Consider the following 15,491-nt stretch of genomic DNA (forward strand, 5'->3'; position numbering starts at 1 on the left):
ACACAAGACATTATTTTGTTAATAGATATCCATCCCATCACCCATATGGATCTTATCTTATGGGATGGGTTGAGGAAATTACACAACTTTATATTACAAGTAGGTGTGCACTTCAAGAATATATTAATGTGATGATTTATTAACTTGAGATCAATAAATGGATTCTATTTCATATATGTTCATATATGGTTACGTTATTCGCTCCTATGGAAGCATATTCTTCCACAACTCTCAATGTACTTATACTGCTTATTGGTACTGCAATACTGTAAAACATAATTTGCAAATAACAATATTATAATGAGGGCCACTTTGTTAAACTATTTGTAAACACCAATGTAAATCAATAAAAAAGAGGCTAAGATACCAATTAAAATTCATTCAAGCCTGAGTCTTGAAGGTTTTAAAAGCACACGCAATCATCAACTTTTGAGAACTTGATTGCAACAATCATCCATGAGCTAATCATCATTAGACAGTTCCCAGAGTAAGTATCTACATTGGAACTCCTTCCAGGTATCATCCTTAAAAGATTTTTTGTCACAGATGAGAAGGCCCAGTTGGGTAAATGATGATGATGTCCTCCTAGCCGATTATCGGCTACGGCGGCTGTACTCACGTAAGGGGATTAGCAAACTGCGCAGGACATATTATAGTGCACAAGCATTTGCGCAGACACAGGTGCACTCACTGTTCCTTCACTCTCATAACCCGATGGGACGGCAATCCGACACGACCGGAAAGAGATCAGGCGCAGGACCGACATTTACGTGCTTTCCGATGCACGGGTGTATCAATCACCAACTTCCAGGCCCGACCCGGGAATCGAACCCGAGACCTCGTGCTCAGCAGCCGCGCTTGCGACAGCTAGACCAACGAGGCAGTTGGGTAGATAAAGTAGCATTGTCAAATAAATCACAGATTGCTCCAATGCTTAGTTCCATATTCTTTTGATCTAAGAGTTTTATATCAACCTAAAGTACTGAAATTACAATCGTGAGCTAGCATGTTTACCAAAGATTCTATCTATTGAATACCAAAATTTTGATCCACATTTTCCAGCTAGTATTGCTGCTTGTATGCTGTTCTACTGTTCTGTATCTTCTGGAATATCTCTGTTGTATAACAACCTCTTTAATACAGCAAAATAAAGTAAAAGTATTGAAATTATACCTAGGGTGACTGAGCAACTGTTATAATTAACACTATTATGAGTAGGCAACCCACTAGAGGTGTTGATGGACTTGGATGTTGTGCATAGGTGAATACATACCAGTATACCTGGGCGAGTTCTTCAACATACATGGCCAACCTACTACGGTCCCTCAATGTGCTGTTTGTTTAACTAGATACCTAGCACATGTTTGTCATTTGTAGAACCGTTGAGTATATAACCCACCAGTTTGTTCTTGTAATATCCTCTATATTGCAAGCACTTGAATTAAGTTAGTTAAGTACCAGAACAATATAGCAGGTATAAGTTGTTGACTAGACTCTGAGAAGTTAAGTTTGGAAGCTTTTTATGATCCAAATCACCGGGCACAGAAAATATAAAAATTATCAAGATTTACTATTTAGTTGTTGCAGTAGTTGACAACTATCGCCAGATAATTTATGCGTGTACAGTCAATTGAATGACCAGTAGACGTTCACTACCGTTAACTGTCAAGCTGTCAATTTAATTACCAGTAGATATAGACTACTGCCAACTGTCAAGCTGTCAATTTAATGACCAGTAGATATAGACTACTGCCAACTGCCAAGCTGTCAATTTAATGACCAGTAGATATACACTACTGCCAACCATCAAGCTGTCAATTCAATGCCCAGTAGATATAGACTACTGCCAACAATCAGGCTGTCAATTTAATGACCAGTAGATACACACTACTGCCAACCATCAAGCTGTCAATTCAATGACCAGTAGATATAGACTACTGCCAACAATCAGGCTGTCAATTTAATGACCAGTAGATACACACTACTGCCAACTGTCAAGCTGTCAATTTAATGACCAGTAGTTATAGACTACTGCCAACTGCCAAGCTGTCAATTTAATGACCAGTAGATATACACTACTGCCAACCATCAAGCTGTCAATTCAATGCCCAGTAGATATAGACTACTGCCAACAATCAGGCTGTCAATTTAATGACCAGTAGATACACACTACTGCCAACCATCAAGCTGTCAATTCAATGACCAGTAGATATAGACTACTGCCAACAATCAGGCTGTCAATTTAATGACCAGTAGATACACACTACTGCCAACTGCCAAGCTGTCAATCTAATGACCAGTAGATACACGCTACTGCCAACTGCCAAGCTGTCAATCTAATGACCAGTAGATATACACTACTGCTAACCGTCAAGCTGTCAATTTAATGACCAGCCGATTTTTGGAATAGAATAGGTCTTTATTTGCTTAGAATGCAGGCACTTACAAAATAGGATTGTAAACAACATAATAAGATCCGTGTACATTCCGCCTTGTTGGCATGCAAGCACAACAATTATTAAACACAATTGATTATAAGGCAAATAGGTTATTGTATTATATCCTCTAGGAAATCCCACCACTGCTAAAGTCGTCTTGACGACAATTCAACAACCAGCAACTTTATATTGCTTCCAATAAATGCCTATTATTGAATAAACTTTGATGCAGGTTTAAGAATGAGTAAACTGATCACCAAGTAATGATTTTGTATTATAAATTACTCATTTGATAAATATTAACACCTGCAATAAATATTGCTACTTCCATTAGAATTGTAACAAGGTAAACTTAAACAAAGAATTACGTAAAAAGGTTAAAATTTGTTTGCAATTCGGGTGATACATACATGAACATAAAAGTTATGTATACTTTGTCATTCTACTCTCTTCCCTTCCTTCTTTCCTTTTGCTCTTTTTAATATGATTGAATATTAACATCGGTCAGAGGTTACTTGTTGTCAAAGCTTATTTAGCATACATTAATTTGGTATAGGCATGAATAGGACAAATTATTTAGTATAACCTTGTATATCAAATATTTTTCTGGATCACAGAACTAATAGGTAGTTCAAAATTATAAAAATTAGATAATAGGTAACTGTTGGTCCAAACACTCACGGTTTTATCCTCGTCGCCAATGTATTGTACGCTCATTTTATTATGTTAATCGACTCGCCAACGCACCACCACACAGGTCGACAGTCTGACAACGACTGACTCCCCACCGCTCGATCCGGTATTTATAACCGAGTGACGTATGCGCACGAGGCGTCATAATAATGACATAACCTATACAATGATGCACATGTACCTGCATACACTACAATACTATTATTAATTTATATTCATTGAAATTTTTAACACTGTTTTCTTAATTTAAATCCATTAAAATTTATTTTCTAATTTTTAGTTCGTTTTTCTATAAAAAGCGTGTTTTTTAGTTTTTTTTTAAACTATTATTTATTTTCTACTTTTTAGTTTGTTTCAAAACTATTATTTGTTTTGTAGAATTAAAATTCTCTTTAGTATACAAAAAATTGTCAATATTAGAGAAAACGGCTAAAGATAATTATTGGAAATAAAAATTTACATCGAGTCCTGCCTTATCGACTGTAGAGAAAAATTCTAGAAAATTTTAATTAATTTTCTTACCTTATCGACTATAGATGAAAATTATATAGGTAAATTAACAAAAATCATATTTTGCAAATTGAAAAGCCTAGAAGTCGGTGTCTAATGGATGTTACTAAGTTAATTTTGCCACCGACTTCTAGGCCGGTGCACCTAAAATTAGTTTTTTTTTTGCTTTTTAGTGTTTTGGGAAGTCGGTTTAATTTTTTTGTAAAAAGGTTATTTATTCAAAGCTTTTCAGTGATACGAATAGTTGTCACTATCCATACATGTGGGAAGTTCTCATCAATACAAAGAATATAAGTCCAAACGAGGTATTTTACATGTTCAGTTGTCGAGTTCCCTCGACTTTCTCTGGTCTCCATCATCAGGTCAGCTCCAAATCTTCACTGTTGCATAGGTCTTGTCAATACGAATAATCTAAGCCCAAACACGAGGTAGTTTACATATTCAGTTGTCGAGTTCCCTCGACTTTCTCTGGTCTCCATCATCAGGTCAGCTCCAAACCTTCACTGTTGCATAGGTCTTGTCAATACGAATAATCTAAGCCCAAACACGAGGTAGTTTACATATTCAGTTGTCGAGTTCCCTCGACCCTCTCTGGTCTCCATCATCAGGTCAGCTCCAAATCTTCACAGTTGAATAGTGCTTTTAGGCGTACACCTGAGTGTCAAGTTTTTACCCTATGTATGCCTACAACTTTTGAAGGTTGCCCTCGATTTCTCAGGGTTTCCATCATCAGATCCTAACCTGATGACTATGGGACCAACTGCCAGCTATTCCGAGTCGAACAAAAAAAGAATCACGTAAATCGGTCTATAAACCTCGGAGTAATCGATGTGTATGTGTAACCTCCTCCTTTTTGGGAAGTCGGTTAAAAATGGAATAATTTTATCAAATTAGTGTATTGTCATCGGTCCTCAATAAATCTACAAAGTTTGAACGAAATCTGGCCATTTAAAGTGGGTCAAAATCGCGCCCAAAGAAGTCGGTTACAAACATACAAACATACAGGTGAAGCTAATAAAAAAAAATAAAAATAATAATAGTTTAAAAAAACTAAAAAACACGCTTTTTATAGAAAAACGAACTAAAAAATAGAAAATAAATTTTAACGAATTTAAATTAAGAAAACAGTGTTAAAAATTTCAATGAATGTAAATTAATAATAGTGTGAATACAAAAAAAAGATTTAAAAAAAAGCGTGGGGTGCATGGTGTCAATAGTTATAAATATTTTATTGACAGATATGAGTACAGTGATTTTCATTTCGATAATATCTTAAAAAGCACCCCACGCTTTTTTTAAATCTTTTTTTTTTTGTATTCACACTATTATTAATTTACATTCATTGAAATTTTTAACACTGTTTTCTTAATTTAAATTCGTTAAAATTTATTTTCTATTTTTTAGTTCGTTTTTCTATAAAAAGCGTGTTTTTTAGTTTTTTTAAACTATTATTTATTTTCTACTTTTTAGTTTGTTTTAAAACTATTATTTGTTTTGTAGAATTAAAATTCTCTTTAGTATACAAAAAAATGTAAATATTAGAGAAAACGGCTAAAGATAATGATTGGAAATAAAAATTAACACCGAGTCCTGCCTTATCGACTGCAGAGAAAAATTCTAGAAAATTTTAATTAATTTTCTTACCTTATCGACTATAGATGAAAACTATATAAATTAACAAAAATCATATTTTGCAAATTGAAAAGCCTAGAAGTCGGTGTCTAATGGATGTTACTAAGTTAATTTTGCCACCGACTTCTAGGCCGATGCACCTAAAATTAGTTTTTTTTTGCTTTTTAGTGTTTTGGGAAGTCGGTTGAATTTTTTTGTAAAAAGGTTATTTATTTAAAGCTTTTCAGTGATACGAATAGTTGTCACTATCCATACAAGTGGGAAGTTCTCATCAATACAAAGAATAAAAGTCGTAACGAGGTATTTTACATATTCAGTTGTCGAGTTCCCTCGACTTTCTCTGGTCTCCATCATCAGGACAGCTCCAAACCTTCACTGTTGCATAGGTCTTGTCAATACAAATAATTTAAGTCCAAACACGAGGTAGTTTACATATTCAGTTGTCGAGTTCCCTCGACCCTCTCTGGTCTCCATCATCAGGTCATCTCCAAACCTTCACTGTTGCAAAGGTCTTGTCAATACAAATAATTTAAGCCCAAACACGAGGTAGTTTACATATTCAGTTGTCGAGTTCCCTCGACCCTCTCTGGTCTCCATCATCAGGTCAGCTCCAAATCTTCACAGTTAAATAGTGCTTTTAGGCGTACACCTGAGTGTCAAGTTTTTACCCTATGTATGCCTACAACTTTTGAAGGTTGCCCTCTATTTCTCAGGGTTTCCATCATCAGATCCTGACCTGATGACTATGGTGGTACCTGATGACCTGATAACTGGCAGCTATTCCGAGTCGAACAAAAAAAGAATCGCGTAAATCGGTCTATAAACCTCGGAGTAATCGATGTGTATGTGTAACCTCCTCCTTTTTGGGAAGTCGGTTAAAAATGGAATAATTTTATCAAATTGGTGTATTGTCATCGGTCCTCAATAAATCTACAAAGTTTGAACGAAATCTGGCTGTTTAAAGTGGGTCAAAATCGCGCCCAAAGAAGTCGGTTACAAACATACAAACATACAGGTGAAGCTAATAAAAAGCGTGTAAAAAGCGTGTAATGATGTAGTTTGGTGGCGGAGTGCATTCAGTATCAGCTACAATCGGGTCAAGATAAAGCACTGTAGGATACTAAGTCTAACCTAGTTTATCGTTGGCACTGCTGTTACAATATTATACTTTAGACTTTCTAGCGTGTTGGAAGAATTTTAATGGCTGTATACCTACGTATGCATATAAATTTATTTCCTTGATTCGGATTGTATATTATTTTAAGTTATTGTTTCATAAAGTGTACTGTATAGGTAGTGGAGGTTGTATCATCACTATCCTGCTCTTCATAATTGTATTTATGGTCTTCTTCTTCCATTCTTTACTATTAAATCATCTCTGATCTCACAAGTATCATTATTTCCAGTAATATCATCCTATACTCAATCCATTCTTAGTTTGCTTGGTCGTCACACAATCGTAGTGAAAATAAGTTATGTCATTAAATCAAGTACAAACCATTATATTCTATTACTATCATTTACTTACTTATACTTCGGCCGTTCAGAGAATGCGTTCCTGACACCTATCAGTTAGTCACGACTAGTGATGGGCACAACATAACACTGAGTTCGTTACCGTTCCTTCAAAATGAACCGCCGCATTATTTTAAGATTATTTTCGTTTTAAATTGGCGGAATCATTTGTTTTATATTTTAGTTATTTAAGTGGAAACCAAAAAAAGGTAATATTCATATAATAAAATTGTTTTATTTATTCTTTGTTACAAGTACATTGAATTGAATGTGCGAACAGAATATTAATCAGACTCCGATTTGCTTGAGGAGGTGGTGTCTTCATCATCATCTTCGCCTACATGTATAATTATATTATTATCAATAACAGAATCAATCCTGATATCTCGGTCTAACAAAAGCCGGGTAATCAAATAAAAACAGATCGAAAACACTTGAAAAACGTGGTCTATGCGCACGAAACGACAACGGACGACTGTTTTAGCGTCACAAAATGGCGGCCCATAACGCCATTTGGGGTTACCATTTTTAATCTAAGTATAAAAATGCGGTTTGGTCATAGTTTTATTTTTATATTTCATAAACGTTATAATTAAGTCTTATAGTCCATTATTTTCCAATTCTTAAAAAGAAAATCAAAACGTATTATTTTATATTATAACTGTATAAGAACAGATTACGATACTTGCCTGTTATTTTTAGCACAGCACTACAAAATATAAACCGCTGACATAACCTTGTAATAGCGCAGTATAGATTTAGAAAAATATTGTTTACCAAGTTATTTGACACTCAGTTTGGCACAAAATTATAACATTCATTGATTATTGATATAATAATGTTGTTTTAATGCTCCTCAATTGTTAAAACGGTAAACAACCAGCAAAAATATTTTTATCGTAACTGCAACGCCATTGCAAAGTTACGTCGTCAGTTCAATCGCGACGTGTCAGGAACGCATTCTCTGAATGGCCGAACTATAATAGCATGTATAAACCAAATACACAGATAACTATATACTATGAAACTTCGCTTCATATCCGAATTACAAAAATACTGAATCAATAACTGCCAAAGTTTTATAAAAAGACAAAAGACAGAAAGCCATTTCGAAACAAAAAACTGGCCAAGTGCGAGTAGACTCGCGCACGAAGGGTTCCGTACCATTATTTATAAAACGGACAAAAAAAATCACGTTTGTTGTATGGAAGCCCCTCGAAATATTTATTTAATTCTAGTTTTTTATTTGTTGTTGTTTGACAGAGGGACGCACGGACAGAGGAACGAAAACAATATGATCCCGTTTTACCCTTTGGGTACGGAACCCTAAAAAGCATCATGCTGCCGACCTGTTAGTAAAATTAGCAAGCCGAACATTATCGTTGGGTGACAACTACACATTATAATGTACGGTATACGTATCTAATGGTAAAACTTTCCCAATGTTTGTTTGTCTGTCCATTAGTCTGTCACTGATCGTGTTAGTAGGAAAGTGGTAATAACTTTGTTTAGTGTATAGGAAAGCGGTGCTTTTGGCGTATAAATTATTTCCTACTTGTTTTTCATAAGGTAAAAAATCATTTTTTGAGGAAACAAATACAATCATGTGACTAATCAAAAATAACAGTATGTTTTTCCACATCTGTATTTCAACAGAAGCATAAAATATTATAATGTACCTAAAACTAAAGTTAATTTACAGGCAAACAGTAGCACTAGCTCTATTTAATATTTTATTTAAAAAAACTTCACTTTCAAAAATGTTGAAGTAGATATCTACATCATTCCAGTACCCTTTATCAGAATTAAAGCGAAAAAATATCAACAAACAATAAAATGATAAAAACACTTCATGAAAGCAGAAAAAATATACAGGGTTACTGGTAAGTAGACCGCATCCTTTCAGGAGGTGATAGTATAGGTCAATACGGACAAATTTGACCATGGGATACACTGGGCAAAAGTTAACCCGTTTCAAGATAATCGAATTGCAAGATCAGTCGTCTAGGTACACGTATAAATTTTCATTATTAGTCAAAAGTCTCGTTTTTGAGGATTTTTGTGTGTTTTTGGATAGAAGATGAATCACTTCATTATAACAAACCATAAAATTGTACAAATCACAGAGGAAATTTTAGCAAACAGCAATTACTTTTTTAGTAGCTATTTTCTCAAAAATATTACTCTTCATTTTTTTGTGCAGAATACTTAAAAAACATCTACATTTATCTAGCTATCCAAAAAGGCACAAAATACACAAAAATCCGCAAAAACGAAACTTTTAACTAATAATAAAAATTCATACGTGTACCTAGATGACTTGTAAAGAAAAGATCTTTAAATTCGATTATCTTGAAACGGGTTAACTTTTGCCCAGTGTATCCCAGGGTCAAATTTGTCCGTATTGACCTATACTATCACCTCATGAAAGGATGCGGTCTACTTACCAGTAACCCTGTATAAAAGAAAGGAAACATAAAAAAAGCGCTCGGAGCGAGCAAACGCAATACCTTTCATAGAACGACAGAGCAAAAAAAGCACGGAAATTAAAGAAAAACTCCATATTTTTCGCGAACCAAACAGATATGAATTTCTCTCATAAAGTTCATAAAAAATGGGACAGTATGTAAACATGTTGCAGATTGTTTAGAGATTCTGCACGCGAGTGTACTATATGGCACATGCATTCATTTTTATTTTGTTTGTCGTGTATTTAAAAGTTTGGGCATACGAGTTTTCTGAATAGCTTGACTATAACTGCACACTGAAAACTTTTAGTCGGCCGATAGTATGTTTGGTCTCATGAATCGGTATGAAGATGAATGTTAGCACGCACATTACAAAGATCAGGTATTTAGCCGGTATCCAGAGCGACTGAAAACTTTGATTGGTTGGAATCAAGATTTTCTTTTAAAAAATATGCCAACTATCGGGTCAACTGTTGGCTGACTTTTTAGTCTTCAGTCTGTAATGCACCCTTAAGCTACATATTATGTAGAATACGTTTTATTTTGAATGAGGTTGCCGTTTCATGGTTTTTCATTTTCTTTAGTAATAAAACTTAATGTTTGTCCTCTACGTTTTTATTAAAACAACTGTCTGACTAAAGAACAAAAGGGTATTTTTGAGGTACGATTTTAGCCTAATTAAAAGCCTTACAAATGCATTATATTATACGACTTCTTCTGTATGAAGAGGTTAAAGAAGGGCAATTATGAATATGTCCTGGGTAGGGCTGAGGAGGTCAGTTAGGCAGTCGCTCCTTGTAAAGCACTGGTACTCAGCTGAATCCGGTTAGACTGGAAGCCGACCCCAACATAGTTGGGAAAAGGCTCGGGAGATGATGATGAATTACGAATACAATCATCAGATATTGTTGTTTTGGCCCAAAATTAACGTACTATTTGCGTGCTTCCAGGCTATGGAAGCACACAAATCTTTTGGAAAAACTTGACAAAATTATTAGACACACATTAACATCAATTTTAGATGTGGCCTTGGACGACCGAGCCTTTATTCAGGCTATTCTTCCCGTTCGCATGGGAGGGCTTGGCGTCCGCAAAATTTCAAGTATTAGCCTACCGGCCTTTATATCCTCCGTCCATGGTACTGAGGAATTGACCAAGAAAATTCTTCCTATCACACTGGCCAATTGCGAGGTACCATGTCTGACTGAGGCTGTAGAGGCTTGGAAAATCACTTGCCCGAATACTGATCCACCCGTCAACCCGTCCTCCCAGAGACTGTGGGATGAGCCGCTCTGCAGAGTTATACGGAATAATCTGATAAATACGTCAATTTCTTCTGCAGAGCGAGCGCGCCTTCTGGCTGTGGGCGAATGGGAGTCGGGTCTATGGATTCTGGCACTTCCGTCGTCAAACTTAGTTACATTGTTTGACGACACCACTTTCCGGCTTGCTGTTTGCTTGCGTTTGGCTGCTCCGTGCTGTTCTCCTCACCGCTGCCACTGTGGTGAAGCTGTCAGCAGCCTTGGACACCACGGCTTGTCGTGCAGCCGCAGCGCGGGACGATTTGCACGGCATGCGAATATCAATGACATAATCCGTCACGCTCTTGTTGCCGTAGGCGTTCCAGCCATATTAGAACCCAGTGGTCTGGCACGCGACGATGGCAAGATACCAGACGGTATGTCGTTATTCCCGTGGAAGATGGGTAGGTCTTTAGTATGGGACGCGACCTGTGTCGATACTCTTGCACCATCCCACCTTCCTAGCTCGGCGCGATGTGCTGGTTCCGCTGCTGCGGCTGCAGAGAACCTCAAACGGCGCAAATATAGCACCCTGGTTGGTAACTATACCTTTGAGCAGTTTGGGGTTGAAACCCTCGGGCCGTGGGGTCCAAGTGCTCATCTGCTTTTTAAAGATCTGGCAAAGCGACTTGCTGACACTTCAAGTGACCCAAAGGTTTGGGTTTTTATTTTGGTCAAAAATTAAGCATTGCCATCCAACGTGGCAATGCTGCCAGCCTCTTGGGTACACTCCCGGTGGGCAGCGATGAGGAGTTTTTTGATGCCATTTTATAATTGTTTTTAGTTGTATATATGTATAAATAAGTTTAGACTTCAAAAAAAAATACGAATATGTCCTGACTTATGAAATAGTTTATAATAGGTATACGGCTGAATGCTGAATAGAACTGATATATAAGATAGAGACTTATCTTTAAGTAGATTTGCTTGTACGATATTGTCTACTAGTGACATCAGGGTCGTCAAAATATAGGAACAAATCTTTTGAAATCATTATTATAGATTTAACTTCTTGTTATAGGTATGTGGTTGTATAAATAGGAATTTAAAAGAAATACATATTAATATAATAACTATGTTTGGGGAAGCAGAGTTATTTGGCAGGACCTATAGATATGTTTACGAGTAGGTGTGCACCTATTTCTAAAGGTAATAAATAATGTAAAGCATCTTATATTATCTTTTTGTTTTTTTTTGTCTTTAGTATAACCAAATGGGGCACACAACTTTTCAAAAAGAAAACAAATATAAAATTTATTTTCGCAAAATTCCACGCGAACTATTTCTGAAGCCAAATTCCACCAACAAAATCCAGTGACGGTGCAAAATAAAAACGTTATTCAGTGTAATTCGCTTCGTACCTCCAAGGTGGTTTTCGCAATTAATAGTATAACATTTGGCAGCGTTTACCACCGCACTGCGACAAATATCAGCCGTGACCCAAGTTGCTAGCTCATCAAAATATTTTGTATTGGAGATCGCAATAAAATTGCCTCTTTGATTTTCTGAGGAGCTATGGAAGCATGTCAATTTTTTGATGCGATTGTGCCGTATCTGTAACGTATCCCTACTAATATTATAAATGCGAAGGTAACTCTGTCTGTCTGTCTGTTACGCTTTCACGTCTAAACCACTGAACTGATATTAATAAAATTTGGTACAGACATAGAGTTGACCTTGAGAAAGAACATAGGATAGTTTTTATCCCGGACTTTTGAAGAGTTCTCTTGGAAACGCGATATAACCGAACTATACGCGGGCGAAGCCGCGGGCGGAAGCTAGTAAGATATAAAATCCATGAGTTTTGATATCAGCTTGTATAGTTTGGAAGACAGGTGAGCATTTACGTCATGACAAGTTTCTCCGTGTTTTAAAAGAAAGTCTAAATGTCGTTTGAACATCTTTGGCAGTGTGTTCCCAGAAAATTTTACGTCCAATTTTAACACGGGGAGTTGAACAGGACAGGTAAACGTGAGTCGCTCCGCGTAAAGCACTGGTACATAACTGCATCAGATTAAAATAGAAGTCACCATAGTAGAAAGACAAGGCGGAGGACGAGTTTAGGGTATGGGAGTACAAACCTTGGTCTGCAATGTACACCACACAAAGGACCTTGTTGAACTCTGCAATTATAGACTTTTAGCCTTTTGATTTTGTCTAAGAGTTCAAATCGGGATTAGGCGATGTTAATTCAAGGAAAGCTTTACAAATGTATGATTGCTTCAAGAGTAGAATCAATGGCAACTTTCTTCTAGTAGATGGTATAAAATCAACGTTATTTATCAACAAGATTAATTCAGTCCTAACAAGAAGCGACTGCCTTCAGCACACTCCAATAACTGAAAGTGCTATATGGCACACACAGCTGTCAAGCCAATAAAAACTATGGGCCTTACTACAAAAACTTTAAACCCTGTTTTACACTTGTCTAATAAAATTTTGGCTGCAAAATGAACCATATGTCAACGTCATAATTTGACATTTTTTTAGGCAAGGCATAAACTGACGTTTAAAAGTTTTTGTGGTAAGACGGTCTAAGTTTAACTCCCCAAAGTTGAAAGTTCCTTAAACTCTGTAATATTTATGTGGAACATTCAGTCAATAACGTCTTTAGTTCCAAAGGTTCTGAAGTTTTAGCGAATTGAACATTTTCGATGTTCACGGATTCAAATAAAGAAAGTCAGCTGAAAAGTTTATATTGCATGCAAGATTGGCGCACCGAATTTTGGAGTACCGCACGCAAATGATTAAGAACCTCATTCCTTTAAGAAAGATATAAAAGAAAAAAGAAAGAAAAACCATTTATTCACACAAAAATATAGAAGAAAATGGAAAGATCTATATAATATGCCCAATTTATATAGGGAACTGCTTTATCTATTTAGCTAAAAAACGGGCTATTATGAAAATTTCGATTTTTAAGACTTTAGATAATAAAAGGTTTAAGTAACGGGAGTGTATCACTAGCATCTAAATGCCAGATGTGAATTTATGTTTAAAAAAAATTGAGAAAATTCTCTAGCTATAATTTGTCTTCGTATAAGGTGTTACAGAACCCTTCTTTTAAGATTCCAATTATCACTTGGCCTGTATTTTATAGGAAAGTATAATTTTCCTGTAGGTTTTGTGTGCCATTTCTTTTCCATACTTGTGTTATTTAGGCCAAGGTCACAGGGTTATGGGGAGTCGGCATTTGCGTGACCCCTTTACGTTTGCATTTTTTGCTCTTCTTGCTAATACTTCGGCGGTATTTTTCTTGTTTTGAAATGAAAATAGGTATCTTAATGTATTATTGACGGTAATGCTGATAATGGATAAAGCATTTTTTCGTATTTTTGTAAGGTATCATCCTATTTGTATCGCTTATTTGCTTTTGATAGGTAACAATGTACTGACTTTGCTTTAGGTATTATTTTTTATGAATTTCCAAAGCGAGTAGTAATTATATAATAATGATTTGATAAGTACTTGAAGGATTAAAAAGGCAATTATTCATTCTCTACAATTTTGGACATTCAATAAAATAGCAATATTTTCACAATGTTCGTTAGAAATCATTGTTTTTTTTTCAGCATGAGTTTGCTGGTCCTTAGAAGTTTTTTTTATTTTTAATTTATTGAAATTTTAATAATTACATAGGTGTGTTTCTTAAGTCGAAACTCGCCAAACTTTTACGTTTGATGGAGTTCGAAATAATTTGAATTACAATTTAATATTTTTCTTGCTATATGCTGTATGTTGTACGTAAACTGTAGGTACTATAGAGAGGCACCACAATAACTGGTGTTGTGTCGTTTAGTTTAAACGTTTGAGAAGATTTATCGATGGACCGCCACGTACCCGCACTGCGCCAGACGGGACCGCGGACTAGTGATGGGAATTTATCGATAACTTTGTACTAAAGATCGATAGTATCATTCAACTTTATTAATAGTATAAACAAACTTAAGTTAATAAACAGAAGAAAAAATAGAAGTTAAAATTCGGTATCGAGAAATTCATCCGCATCAATGTCATTTTGTAGCTAAATATTATATTGAAAGTTATATTTAGCATTTAGAAACTTTAAGGAGTTTTCGTAGATGCAGTATATGGAAATCGACCTTTTTCTGAAAGCGCCGTAAAATGTGACTTAGCAACTTATTTATGGACACTGTCGCCAAGGGTCTCGTAAAGTTATGATTCGGAAAATTTATTAGGTGACTAAATAAAATGTAGTAAGTATTTACCGTTTCGTTTTTCGCCAGCTCAGATATTTACAACACACGATTTGATTATAATAAATATATTTAGATTTTTTTTTTCTCATTTAACTGTATTCGATCTCTCTGATCAAATCACGATTTTTACATAAAGCTGTACTTAAAAAATCCTCGGAAAATATGGAAGCTACTAGGTGAATATGGAAGCCTAGTAGCTTCCATATTTTCTATATAAGACTTGTGCGACATTAAAATTCCCATCGATAACTTCTACATTTCATCGATAATTTAAAATAATGTGACCTCGAGTGCCCCATCCCTAGCGCAGTCTGCGGCGCTCGGGACGTTCATTCACCAAATGGAATGTTATTATATTAGGGAAGTTATTTTGCATACCAGAAAGTATTATTTATGCTCCAGCTTTTGTTATTTTTACGAGTGAGCAGAGGTCTAACTTTTAATAGCATTTTCACTAAATACTTTTGTTATATTTGACGTGACAAAAACGTTGTTTAAGTGTTCGCTTGTTATGGTAAATTAATTTGTTGTTTCCTCTGGTTGTTCTTTTGTTTTATGTGATTTTTGTTATATTTTTAACGTCTTTATTTAATTGGCTATGTTTTACTCTATTTCATCCGCTATGCACCTGTGAAAACTGAAGATTTTTGATACTCCATTTATTATATTATCATAGAAACTATAGAACTGTAGAAATTGCAATAGATAGTCATC

Source organism: Helicoverpa zea, chromosome 24 (genome assembly GCF_022581195.2).
Source record: "Helicoverpa zea isolate HzStark_Cry1AcR chromosome 24, ilHelZeax1.1, whole genome shotgun sequence".
Taxonomy (NCBI): Eukaryota; Metazoa; Arthropoda; class Insecta; order Lepidoptera; family Noctuidae; genus Helicoverpa; species Helicoverpa zea.